At 46.4% G+C, this 12,277-nt stretch overlaps 11 non-coding genes across 11 annotated transcripts; 5 read left to right on the top strand and 6 right to left on the bottom strand.

Moving 5' to 3' along the window:
• Positions 1-4,212: 4,212 nt before the first annotated feature.
• On the bottom strand, positions 4,213-4,295 carry trnal-cag (transfer RNA leucine (anticodon CAG)). Its single transcript has one exon. It is a non-coding gene; the product is annotated as a tRNA-Leu (tRNA).
• Positions 4,296-4,389: 94 nt separating this feature from the next.
• trnam-cau (transfer RNA methionine (anticodon CAU)) lies at positions 4,390-4,462 on the top strand. The gene has a single exon. It is a non-coding gene; the product is annotated as a tRNA-Met (tRNA).
• A 1,200-nt stretch (positions 4,463-5,662) lies between these two features.
• On the bottom strand, positions 5,663-5,745 carry trnal-cag (transfer RNA leucine (anticodon CAG)). The gene has a single exon. It is a non-coding gene; the product is annotated as a tRNA-Leu (tRNA).
• A 94-nt stretch (positions 5,746-5,839) lies between these two features.
• On the top strand, positions 5,840-5,912 carry trnam-cau (transfer RNA methionine (anticodon CAU)). The gene has a single exon. It is a non-coding gene; the product is annotated as a tRNA-Met (tRNA).
• Positions 5,913-7,113: 1,201 nt separating this feature from the next.
• trnal-cag (transfer RNA leucine (anticodon CAG)) lies at positions 7,114-7,196 on the bottom strand. Its single transcript has one exon. It is a non-coding gene; the product is annotated as a tRNA-Leu (tRNA).
• Positions 7,197-7,290: 94 nt separating this feature from the next.
• On the top strand, positions 7,291-7,363 carry trnam-cau (transfer RNA methionine (anticodon CAU)). The gene has a single exon. It is a non-coding gene; the product is annotated as a tRNA-Met (tRNA).
• A 609-nt stretch (positions 7,364-7,972) lies between these two features.
• Positions 7,973-8,055, bottom strand: trnal-cag (transfer RNA leucine (anticodon CAG)). The gene has a single exon. It is a non-coding gene; the product is annotated as a tRNA-Leu (tRNA).
• Positions 8,056-8,149: 94 nt separating this feature from the next.
• Positions 8,150-8,222, top strand: trnam-cau (transfer RNA methionine (anticodon CAU)). The gene has a single exon. It is a non-coding gene; the product is annotated as a tRNA-Met (tRNA).
• A 1,774-nt stretch (positions 8,223-9,996) lies between these two features.
• trnal-cag (transfer RNA leucine (anticodon CAG)) lies at positions 9,997-10,079 on the bottom strand. The gene has a single exon. It is a non-coding gene; the product is annotated as a tRNA-Leu (tRNA).
• Positions 10,080-11,446: 1,367 nt separating this feature from the next.
• On the bottom strand, positions 11,447-11,529 carry trnal-cag (transfer RNA leucine (anticodon CAG)). Its single transcript has one exon. It is a non-coding gene; the product is annotated as a tRNA-Leu (tRNA).
• Positions 11,530-11,623: 94 nt separating this feature from the next.
• trnam-cau (transfer RNA methionine (anticodon CAU)) lies at positions 11,624-11,696 on the top strand. Its single transcript has one exon. It is a non-coding gene; the product is annotated as a tRNA-Met (tRNA).
• The last annotated feature ends 581 nt before the right edge of the window (positions 11,697-12,277 follow it).

Here is a 12,277-nt window from a genome sequence, read left to right as displayed (position 1 = left end):
TAAATAAATAACTTCACTGCTACACGTGAATCACGCGTAACGTCTGGCTTGACACTTCACTGCCACACGTGATTTACGTGACGTCTACGTGACGTCAACGTCACGTCTGCGTCTTAAATTGCATGGATTTAATAGCAAAAAAAATATTTTTTTAAGACGTCAGTGAGACGTTCAGTGAGACGTTCGGTGAGACGAGTGCACGTTGCAGCGTCAGGTTAAAGAGCTTGGAGGAACGCCATAGTTTTGGCCCTAATGGCCTTCCATATTAAGACGTATCATACACGTCAAATTTTTTGCAATTTTCTTATGTGCGTCGCCGCTACGTCGCCGCCTAAAATGGTTTTTATATGACGTCGCCGTGTCGTCGCCGCTACCTTGACGTCTGCCCTCCCATTCACTCCTATTCAAAATTCGACACGTTGAGGCGGCGACGTTAGGGTCGACTGCGCCTTCTCCTTCTCCATGTGAGGCTGAGAAGTGGCACTATCCACTCGCCATATATCCACTCACCATAGAAAACAAGTTCCGCGCGCGCACCTCATCATCTGTGCGCACGATGTACGCTCTCGCGAGCGAGGTCATGCCTACAGCGCGCGCGCGCGATCAGTTCTCTCCGCTCGCTCGCTGGTTCTTCTCTCTGCTCGCGCGAAACATTTTGGAATTTTGTCAGTCCTGGGGCGGGACTTGGTTCACTTGTTATCTCTAACGCTATTGGCTACCTTCCCTTTTCCGGAAGTTAGTCGGGATTGGAAGCTTTGATGATCAATTAAGACCTCAGGCGGGAAAATCCGTAATTCGGGTCACCGTGGCGTTGAATTAACGTTAGAAGATGGAAAATCAAAAAGAGGTATGTGATGGTGATTATTACCATGTAATGTTTACTTTGCTTACGTGTTTGGATACTGAAAGTGTTCAAATTAGCTGACCTTAATTAGATTTCTGTTTGCTTCACGAACCCAGTTAACATTGACTCGTTTTTAGATGTAACATTAATATATGGCACTATTTATTTCTTATAACTGTTAGTTCAGTTACCTTACCAGGGGCGTTGCTAGGGTTGAAAGGGATAAGGGGCTTAGCCCCAAAGAAGTCAACCCCCCCCACCACCATCACCACCAAATTAATTAGTTACAAGACAGTTACTTTACTTTATAAATGATAAATGAATGAATAACAATGCGTTTATTGAACAGTGCATTTATTGAACTTTTATCACTCTGTATGAACTATATACATGTTCTTTGTCCTTCATATATTTCAACCCATTTATTAAACAATTTATTTTTCAGTAGTAACTTTTAAAAGTAGCATTCCAGTCACGTTTAGAGGATCACTTTCAAAAGGTACTCTAATCCTAATAATATGATTATAAAGAATTTAATAATAAATAAAAGGTTTTTTGAGTTGACAATGCTTTAACAATTAATTGTGAAGCTCTGTGACTTGTAACACCAAAAAAGAAAAGAAAAACAACATTGATAAATTAACCCACTTCTCATTTACTAGTCTGTCATGAGTCATATCATACTGTACCTCTTGAGCCACCTGTTTCCTCCTGATTTGCAGTGTCTGTTTGTTTTTTGAAAAATGTTGTAATTTTCTGCATGTCATCAAATCTGAAAATATGATTTATTTTATAGTGTGAGTTGTTATCCAATGTGATACAAAGCTCCAAACATGTACATTTGGACAGAGTGATTAACTGAGGTGTAGTGTTGTCAAGATACTGGAATTTCTAAATTCAATACCTTGCAAAATACTGATAATCAATGGCTATTTTAATATAATAAAAATTGCATCAAAAATAGTAAAAAATATTAAAATAAAGATCTATATGCTAGAAATATCTTTACTTCAAACTTCTTTGGAGGGAGTTATTTTCCAGTCTTTCTCAAAATAGGATGATGTGGGCATTGTGGCATTTTAAATGCATGTAATGCCTGTTTTTCATTCATGCTTGAGCAGAAATTCCATATATGCCTCACAAAAGTAGTAAGAAATCCCTGATATGGATGAAGGCATCCAGCTATTGCTGTAGTTGAATGCATGAAAATAAGATCTGAATAAACATAAAATGGCTTTAACAGATCATTTACACTATTGCGACAATAAATGGTTTATATCTGTTCTTCCAGCCATATTAGGTATTTTCATAGGAATAAAGTGGATTTATAATGTGATGCTAACTGGCATAGCATATTACAGTAACGTTAGCTATAAAAATAATAAGCTTGATGCATGAACTCACTGTGATTTAACTACAGAATGTGAGATATTACTGGCTATATCATCTAGATAAAAATGTCTAGATATCTATATCATATCTAGAAAGCTACAATTTACGTTTTTCTGACTAACTTGCATGTATTTACATTTGTTTACATACAGTTATTTTCTTTCAACAAAACTACACACATTTTTTACAGCAAAAACAATTTCTAAGCTTTATCAGTAGTTAGAACTATTCAGTTTCGCTAAAAAGTTGTAATATTACCTCATCAGCTTCAGTTCCTCATAATAATGAATGATGACTGAATCAATGGATGGTGCAGTGGCGGGATTTTTTTTTAACGCTTGCCGTTTGCCAACAGTGCCAATCCCACCTGCTGGTAGAAACCGGCACTGCTGAACAGCTGACTAATTACCCGAGACAAACGCTTCGTTGGCATTGAGCGGAATATGCGTGATGTATGTGATTATTTTAAGTACTTAGATAACAAAATAAATATTATATACAACAATTTTTTTTTAAATGCAACATTTTCAAAAAGATCAGGGGCTTTTGACAATACATCAGGGGCTTAAGCCCCCAAAGCCCCCCCCCTCGCAACGCCCCTGGGCTTAATGAAGGTGATATACAAAGGAAAGGGGGATAAAGTAGATAAAAAAAATTATGGACCTATAACAATGCTCAATACTGATTTGAAGATTTTAGCAAAAGTTTTAGCAAACAGACTTAAGGAAGTGATGCCAAGCATAATAAAAACAAACCAAGCATATTCACCTTATTCCCCCCCTCCCACTTTTAATTCTTCGCTCTTCCGCATTTTGTCATCCAACTTCCGGTACGCTGACACAGTACATCAGATGATAGTTTCAAAAGTTTTTACATAGTGTAAAGTTAGCTGTAATTTTAGAAAAATGGCATTTAATGTTAGTTCAGTTAATGTTTTGAGCTGGGAGTACGGTGAAACCTCGCTACAACGATCAGATGGTCTCATATTGCCCCATCCATCTTCACCGTTAATGTGGGTAGACGACATGAAAAAGTGGCCAGAGGTAACTTACGGGGATATTTTTAATTACTTTGTCCTGTCACAAGGAGTAGATGGAGCGTCTATGAAGAATTATAAAAGTACCGAAGCCTACCAATATTTGCATAGTGGGAAAGTGGGTCGTGTGCGCCCCAGCCGTGTGCACCCCAGCCAGTCGAGCAGTCCATGCCACTCAGCGTGGGTGCTACTTAGTAAGCAGGGATCAGTGGAGACTACAGGATGTTTGTGCATAGCTGGTTTAGGAAGGTCCTGTAGCCACGCAGCCTCTATGTTATGGAAGGTAAGTAAATAATACAAATTTTTATGATTTTGTATGTATGGTCATGTCTTGTCACGTTTGTGTTAACATAAGTAAGCTATTAATGTATAACAATATGCTAACGTATTTGCATCATAACACACAGCGGCTGACTTGGTTACCATCTGCAAACTAAGTGTCTTGTCAAATCTCTTAATTTGTGAGGTAAAAGGTAAGTGCTGTAAGGTAAGTAAATGTTCAACATCTCCTGAGTCTGAAGCAAAGATGGCAAGATACTTTTTTGACGTGAATCCATCAAATGTCATGACTTGGCGTTGTAAGAGGATTAGCCGAAAAGCCCTGCGAATCCCATGGAATTAAAAATAAACGGCATCTCAGGACATTCCACTACATGGACAATTCTTTTGATCCCGTTTCGGTTCACTTGCTTTAAAGCCCACGTCCATTGTTTTGAACACATGCTTTTCCGAGTTGCTGTAGACAATGCCTTGATGTTGCGCAAATGCCTCAAAACTTGCAGTCTACAGTGCCCATTAAGGTTGCCAGGGCCACTGCTATGCTTTGTAAACTGTGACGCAAAGAGATTGATGCGGCGCTTTGTTAGTGTTACTGTATCACTCGGACATGGCGCCAGAGAGTTAAATACTTGAGCCTGAACGCACAGCCAAAGATTTGGTTTGTCAGAAGTGGGATTCGAACCCACGCCTCCAGGGGAGACTGCGACCTGAACGCAGCGCCTTAGACCGCTCGGCCATCCTGACACGCACACTTAGCCGGAGCTGTCTCCTAGGAGCCACATCGCAGCACCATGACATGGAAGCTGGTGTTTCACAGCTTGCCCAGCTCCAGCAGTCCGCCTCGTTGGCGCAGTAGGCAGCGCGTCAGTCTCATAATCTGAAGGTCGTGAGTTCGAGCCTCACACGGGGCAAGGTGGTACCTTTTGGCACACGGGAGCACTTAGGTGACCGGGCGGCGTACTTTATTGCCTTCCGTGCCGTTTATGCTTCCCGGGGGCAAAAAAGGCTACAGCTCCTCTGGAGGGCATGCGGCGTGACGTTCCAAGAACATCTCCTGAGTCTGAAGCCATGATGGCAAGATGCTCCCATTCCTGTGACGTTATCACTTGACATTTGACGTGGATCCGTCAAATGTCATGACTTGACGTTGTAAGAGGATTAGCCGAAAAGCCCTGCGAATCCCATTGAATTAAAAATAAACGTCATCTCAGGACATTCCACTACATGGCATACCAAGACAATTCTTTTGATTCCGTTTCGGTGCACTTGCTTTAAAGCCCACGTCCATTGTTTTGAACACATGCTTTTCCGAGTTGCTGTGGACAATGCCTTGATGTTGCGCAATAGCCTCAAATCTTGCAGTCTACAGTGCCCATTAACGCTGCCAGGGCCACTGCTACGCTGCGTAAATTGTGGCGCAAAAAGATTGATGCGGCACTTTGTCAGTGTTACTGTATCACTCGGACATGGCGCCAGAGGGTTAAATACTTGAGCCTGAGATCTCAGCTGTGCAACAGCCACGTCCTCACAGTGAGAGCATGAGCTGTCCACGGGCACTGCATCGACATGCTGGACCCCCAGACCTGTGATGCGATACTCGTGCCCATCATCCGGAGATAGGAACTACCGCATCCAGAAACGCACATTCAGAACAGCGTCTTGAAAAAGACGCGTTGATTGACTGACACAGCTTTTTTTCTTCTCTTTCCCACAAAGAGTCAAATGTCATGACTTGACGTTGTAAGAGAATTAGCCGAAAAGCCCTGCGAATCCCATTGCCTTAAAAATAAACGGCATCTCAGGACATTCCACTACATGGCATTCCAAGGAAATTCTTTTGATGCCCTTTCGATGCACTTGCATTAAAGCCCATGTCCATTGTTTTGTTCACATGCTTTTCCGAGTTGCTGTAGACAATGCCTTGATGTTGCGCAAATGCCTCAAAACTTGCAGTCTACAGTGCCCAATAAGGTTGCCAGGGTCACTGCTATGCTTTGTAAACTGTGACGCAAAGAGATTGAAGCGGCGCTTTGTCAGTGTTACTGTATCACTCGGACATGGCGCCAGAGAGTTAAATACTTGAGCCTGAACGCACAGCCAAAGATTTGGTTTGTCAGAAGTGAGATTCGAACTCACGCCTCCAGGGGAGACTGCGACCTGAACGCAGCGCCTTAGATTGCTCGGCCATCCTGACACGCACACTTAGCCGGAGCTGTCTCCTAGGAGCCACATCGCAGCACCATGACATGGAAGCTGGTGCTTCACAGCTTGCCCAGCTCCAGCAGTCTGCCTCGTTGGCTCAGTAGGCAGCGCATCAGTCTCATATTCTGAAGGTCGTGAGTTCGAGCCTCACACGGGGCAAGGTGGTACCTTTTGGCAAACGGGAGCACTTAGGTGACCGGGCGGCGTACTTTATTGCCTTCCGTGCCGTTTATGCTTCCCGGGGGCAAAAAAGGCTACAGCTTCTCTGGAGGGCATGCGGCGTGACGTTCCAAGAACATCTCCTGAGTCTGAAGCCATAATGGCAAGATGCTCCCATTCCTGTCACTTTATCGCTTGACGTTTGACGTGGATCCGTCAAATGTCATGACTTGACGTTGTAAGAGGATTAGCCGAAAAGCCCTGCGAATTCCATTGAATTAAAAATAAACGGCATCTCAGGACATTCCACTACATGGCATACCAAGACAATTCATTTTAATCCCGTTTCGGTGCACTTGCTTTAAAGCCCACGTCCATTGTTTTGAACACATGCTTTTCCGAGTTGCTGTGGACAATGCCTTGATGTTGCGCAATTGCCTCAAATCTTGCGGTCTACAGTGCCCATTAACGCTGCCAGGGCCACTGCTACGCTGCGTAAATTATGGCGCAAAGAGATTGATGCGGCACTTTGTCAGTGTTACTGTATCACTCGGACATGGCGCCAGAGGGTTAAATACTTGAGCCTGAGATCTGAGCTGTGCAACAGCCACGTCCTCACAGTGAGAGCATGAGCTGTCTGCGGGCACTGCATCGACATGCTGGACCCCCAGACCTGTGATGCAATACTCGTGCCCATCATCCGGAGATAGGAACTACCGCATCCAGAAACGCACATTCAGAAGAGCGTCTTGAAAAAGACACGTTGATTGACTGACACAGCTTTTTTTCTTCTCTTTCCCACAAAGAGTCAAATGTCATGACTTGACGTTGTAAGAGAATTAGCCGAAAAGCCCTGCGAATCCCATTGCCTTAAAAATAAACGGCATCTCAGGACATTCCACTACATGGCATTCCAAGGCAATTCTTTTGATGCCCTTTCGATGCACTTGCATTAAAGCCCACGTCCATTGTTTCGTTCACATGCTTTTCCGAGTTGCTGTAGACAATGCCTTGATGTTGCGCAAATGCCTCAAAACTTGCAGTCTACAGTGCCCATTAAGGTTGCCAGGGCCACTGCTATGCTTTGTAAACTGTGACGCAAAGAGATTGATGCGGCGCTTTGTCAGTGTTACTGTATCACTCGGACATGGCGCCAGAGAGTTAAATACTTGAGCCTGAACGCACAGCCAAAGATTAGGTTTGTCAGAAGTGGGATTTGAACCCACGCCTCCAGGGGAGACTGCGACCTGAACGCAGCGCCTTAGACCGCTCGGCCATCCTGACACACACACTTAGCCGGAGCTGTCTCCTAGGAGCCACATCGCAGCACCATGACATGGAAGCTGGTGTTTCACAGCTTGCCTATCTCCAGCACTCCGCCTCGTTGGCGCAGTAGGCAGCGCGTCAGTCTCATAATCTGAAGGTTGTGAGTTCGAGCCTCACACGGGGCAAGGTGGTACCATTTGGCACACGGAAGCACTCAGGTGACCAGGCGGCGTACTTTATTGCCTTTCGTGCCGTTTATGCTTCCCGGGGGCAAAAAAGGCTACAGCTCCTCTGGAGGGCATGCGGCGTGACGTTCCAAGAACATCTCCTGAGTCTGAAGCCATGATGGCAAGATGCTCCCATTCCTGTCACGTTGTCGCTTGACGTTTGACGTGGATCCGTCAAATGTCATGACTTGACGTTGTAAGAGGATTAGCCGAAAAGCCCTGCGAATCCCATTGTATTAAAAATAAACGGCATCTCAGGACATTCCACTACATGGCATACCAAGACAATTCTTTTGATCCCATTTCGGTGCACTTGCTTTAAAGCCCACGTCCATTGTTTTGAACACATGCTTTTCCGAGTTGCTGTGGACAATGCCTTGATGTTGCGCAATCGCCTCAAATCTTGCGGTCTACAGTGCCCATTAACGCTGCCAGGGCCACTGCTACGCTGCGTAAATTGTGGCGCAAAGAGATTGATGCGGCACTTTGTCAGTGTTACTGTATCACTCGGACATGGCGCCAGAGGGTTAAATACTTGAGCCTGAACGCACAGCCAAAGATTAGGTTTGTCAGAAGTGGGATTCGAACCCACGCCTCCAGGGGAGACTGCGACCTGAACGCAGCGCCTTAGACCGCTCGGCCATCCTGACACACACACTTAGCCGGAGCTGTCTCCTAGGAGCCACATCGCAGCACCATGACATGGAAGCTGGTGTTTCACAGCTTGCCCAGCTCCAGCAGTCAGCCTCGTTGGCGCAGTAGGCAGCGCGTCAGTCTCATAATCTGAAGGTCGTGAGTTCGAGCCTCACACGGGGCAAGGTGGTACCTTTTGGCACACGGAAGCACTTAGGTGACCAGGCGGCGTACTTTATTGCCTTCCGTGCCGTTTATGCTTCCCGGGGGCAAAAAAGGCTACAGCTCCTCTGGAGGGCATGCGGCGTGACGTTCCAAGAACACCCCCTGAGTCTGAAGCCATGATGGCAAGATGCTCCCATTCCTGTCACGTTATCGCTTGACGTTTGACGTGGATCCGTCAAATGTCATGACTTGACGTTGTAAGAGGATTAGCCGAAAAGCCCTGCGAATCCCATTGAATTAAAAATAAACGGCATCTCAGGACATTCCTCTACATGGCATACCAAGACAATTCTTTTGATCCGGTTTCGGTGCACTTGCTTTAAAGCCCACGTCCATTGTTTTGAACACATGCTTTTCCAAGTTGCTGTGGACAATGCCTTGATGTTGCGCAATAGCCTCAAATCTTGCAGTCTACAGTGCCCATTAACGCTGCCAGGGCCACTGCTACGCTGCATAAATTGTGGCGCAAAGAGATTGATGCGGCACTTTGTCAGTGTTACTGTATCACTCGGACATGGCGCCAGAGGGTTAAATACTTGAGCCTGAGATCTGAGCTGTGCAACAGCCACGTCCTCACAGTGAGAGCATGAGCTGTCTGCGGGCACTGCATCGACATGCTGGACCCCCAGACCTGTGATGCGATACTCGTGCCCATCATCCGGAGATAGAAACGCACATTCAGAACAGCGTCTTGAAAAAGACGCGTTGATTGACTGACACAGCTTTTTTTCTTCTCTTTCCCACAAAGAGTCAAATGTCATGACTTGACGTTGTAAGAGGATAAGCCGAAAAGCCCTGCGAATCCCATTGTATTAAAAATAAACGGCATCTCAGGACATTCCACTACATGGCATACCAAGACAATTCTTTTGATCCCATTTCGGTGCACTTGCTTTAAAGCCCACGTCCATTGTTTTGAACACATGCTTTTCCGAGTTGCTGTGGACAATGCCTTGATGTTGCGCAATCGCCTCAAATCTTGCGGTCTACAGTGCCCATTAACGCTGCCAGGGCCACTGCTACGCTGCGTAAACTGTGACGCAAAGAGATTGATGCGGCACTTTGTCAGTGTTACTGTATCACTCGGACATGGCGCCAGAGGGTTAAATACTTGAGCCTGAGATCTGAGCTGTGCAACAGCCACGTCCTCACAGTGAGAGCATGAGCTGTCCGCGGGCACTGCATCGACATGCTGGACCCCCAGACCTGTGATGCGATACTCGTGCCCATCATCCGGAGATAGGAACTACCGCATCCATAAACGCACATTCAGAACAACATCTTGAAAAAGACGCGTTGATTGACTGACACAGCTTTTTTTCCTTCTCTTTCCCACAAAGAGTCAAATGTCATGACTTGACGTTGTAAGAGAATTAGCCGAAAAGCCCTGCGAATCCCATTGCCTTAAAAATAAACGGCATCTCAGGACATTCCACTACATGGCATTCCAAGCAATCTTTTGATGCCCTTTCGATGCACTTGCATTAAAGCCCACGTCCATTGTTTCGTTCACATGCTTTTCCGAGTTGCTGTAGACAATGCCTTGATGTTGCGCAAATGCCTCAAAACTTGCAGTCTACAGTGCCCATTAAGGTTGCCAGGGCCACTGCTATGCTTTGTAAACTGTGACGCAAAGAGATTGATGCGGCGCTTTGTCAGTGTTACTGTATCACTCGGACATGGCGCCAGAGAGTTAAATACTTGAGCCTGAACGCACAGCCAAAGATTAGGTTTGTCAGAAGTGGGATTCGAACCCACGCCTCCAGGGGAGACTGCGACCTGAACGCAGAGCCTTAGACCGCTCAGCCATCCTGACACACACACTTAGCCGGAGCTGTCTCCTAGGAGCCACATCGCAGCACCATGACATGGAAGCTGGTGTTTCACAGCTTGCCCAGCTCCAGCAGTCTGCCTCATTGGTGCAGTAGGCAGTGCGTCAGTCTCATAATCTGAAGGTCGTGAGTTCGAGCCTCACACGGGGCAAGGTGGTACCTTTTGGCACACGGGAGCACTTAGGTGACTGGGCGGCGTACTTTATTGCCTTCCGTGCCATTTATGCTTCCCGGGGGCAAAAAAGGCTACAGCTCCTCTGGAGGGCATGCGGCGTGACGTTCCAAGAACATCTCCTGAGTCTGAAGCCATGATGGCAAGATGCTCCCATTCCTGTCACGTTGTCGCTTGACGTTTGACGTGGATCCGTCAAATGTCATGACTTGACGTTGTAAGAGGATTAGCCGAAAAGCCCTGCGAATCCCATTGTATTAAAAATAAACGGCATCTCAGGACATTCCACTACATGGCATACCAAGACAATTCTTTTGATCCCATTTCGGTGCACTTGCTTTAAAGCCCACGTCCATTGTTTTGAACACATGCTTTTCCGAGTTGCTGTGGACAATGCCTTGATGTTGCGCAATCGCCTCAAATCTTGCGGTCTACAGTGCCCATTAACGCTGCCAGGGCCACTGCTATGCTGCGTAAATTGTGGCGCAAAGAGATTGATGCGGCACTTTGTCAGTGTTACTGTATCACTCGGACATGGCGCCAGAGGGTTAAATACTTGAGCCTGAGATCTGAGCTGTGCAACAGCCACGTCCTCACAGTGAGAGCATGAGCTGTCTGCGGGCACTGCATCGACATGCTGGACCCCCAGACCTGTGATGCAATACTCGTGCCCATCATCCGGAGATAGGAACTACCGCATCCAGAAACGCACATTCAGAAGAGCGTCTTGAAAAAGACGCGTTGATTGACTGACACAGCTTTTTTTTCTTCTCTTTCCCACAAGAGTCAAATGTCATGACTTGACATTGTAAGAGAATTAGCCGAAAAGCCCTGCGAATCCCATTGCCTTAAAAATAAACGGCATCTCAGGACATTCCACTACATGGCATTCCAAGGCAATTCTTTTAATGCCCTTTCGATGCACTTGCATTAAAGCCCACGTCCATTGTTTCGTTCACATGCTTTTCCGAGTTGCTGTAGACAATGCCTTGATGTTGCGCAAATGCCTCAAAACTTGCAGTCTACAGTGCCCATTAAGGTTGCCAGGGCCACTGCTATGCTTTGTAAACTGTGACGCAAAGAGATTGATGCGGCGCTTTGTCAGTGTTACTGTATCACTCGGACATGGCGCCAGAGAGTTAAATACTTGAGCCTGAACGCACAGCCAAAGATTAGGTTTGTCAGAAGTGGGATTCGAACCCACGCCTCCAGGGGAGACTGCGACCTGAACGCAGCGCCTTAGACCGCTCGGCCATCCTGACACACACACTTAGCCGGAGCTGTCTCCTAGGAGCCACATCGCAGCACCATGACATGGAAGCTGGTGTTTCACAGCTTGCCCAGCTCCAGCACTCCGCCTCGTTGCCGCAGTAGGCAGCGCGTCAGTCTCATAATCTGAAGGTCCTGAGTTCGAGCCTCACACGGGGCAAGGTGGTACCTTTTGGCACACGGAAGCACTTAGGTGACCAGGCGGCGTACTTTATTGCCTTTCGTGCCGTTTATGCTTCCCGGGGGCAAAAAAGGCTACAGCTCCTCTGGAGGGCATGCGGCGTGACGTTCCAAGAACATCCCCTGAGTCTGAAGCCATGATGGCAAGATGCTCCCATTCCTGTCACGTTATCGCTTGACGTTTGACGTGGATCCGTCAAATGTCATGACTTGACGTTGTAAGAGGATTAGCCGAAAAGCCCTGCGAATCCCATTGAATTAAAAATAAACGGCATCTCAGGACATTCCTCTACATGGCATACCAAGACAATTCTTTTGATCCGGTTTCGGTGCACTTGCTTTAAAGCCCACGTCCATTGTTTTGAACACATGCTTTCCAAGTTGCTGTGGACAATGCCTCGATGTTGCGCAATCGCCTCAAATCTTGCAGTCTACAGTGCCCATTAACGCTGCCAGGGCCACTGCTACGCTGCATAAATTGTGGCGCAAAGAGATTGATGCGGCACTTTGTCAGTGTTACTGTATCACTCGGACATGGCGCCAGAGGGTTAAATACTTGAG

The sequence above is a fragment of the Danio aesculapii genome, unplaced genomic scaffold, assembly GCF_903798145.1.
Source record: "Danio aesculapii unplaced genomic scaffold, fDanAes4.1, whole genome shotgun sequence".
In the NCBI taxonomy this organism is placed as follows: domain Eukaryota; kingdom Metazoa; phylum Chordata; class Actinopteri; order Cypriniformes; family Danionidae; genus Danio; species Danio aesculapii.
The sequence above is the reverse complement of the archived record's forward strand: the minus strand, read 5'-3'. Positions and strand labels throughout refer to the sequence as shown.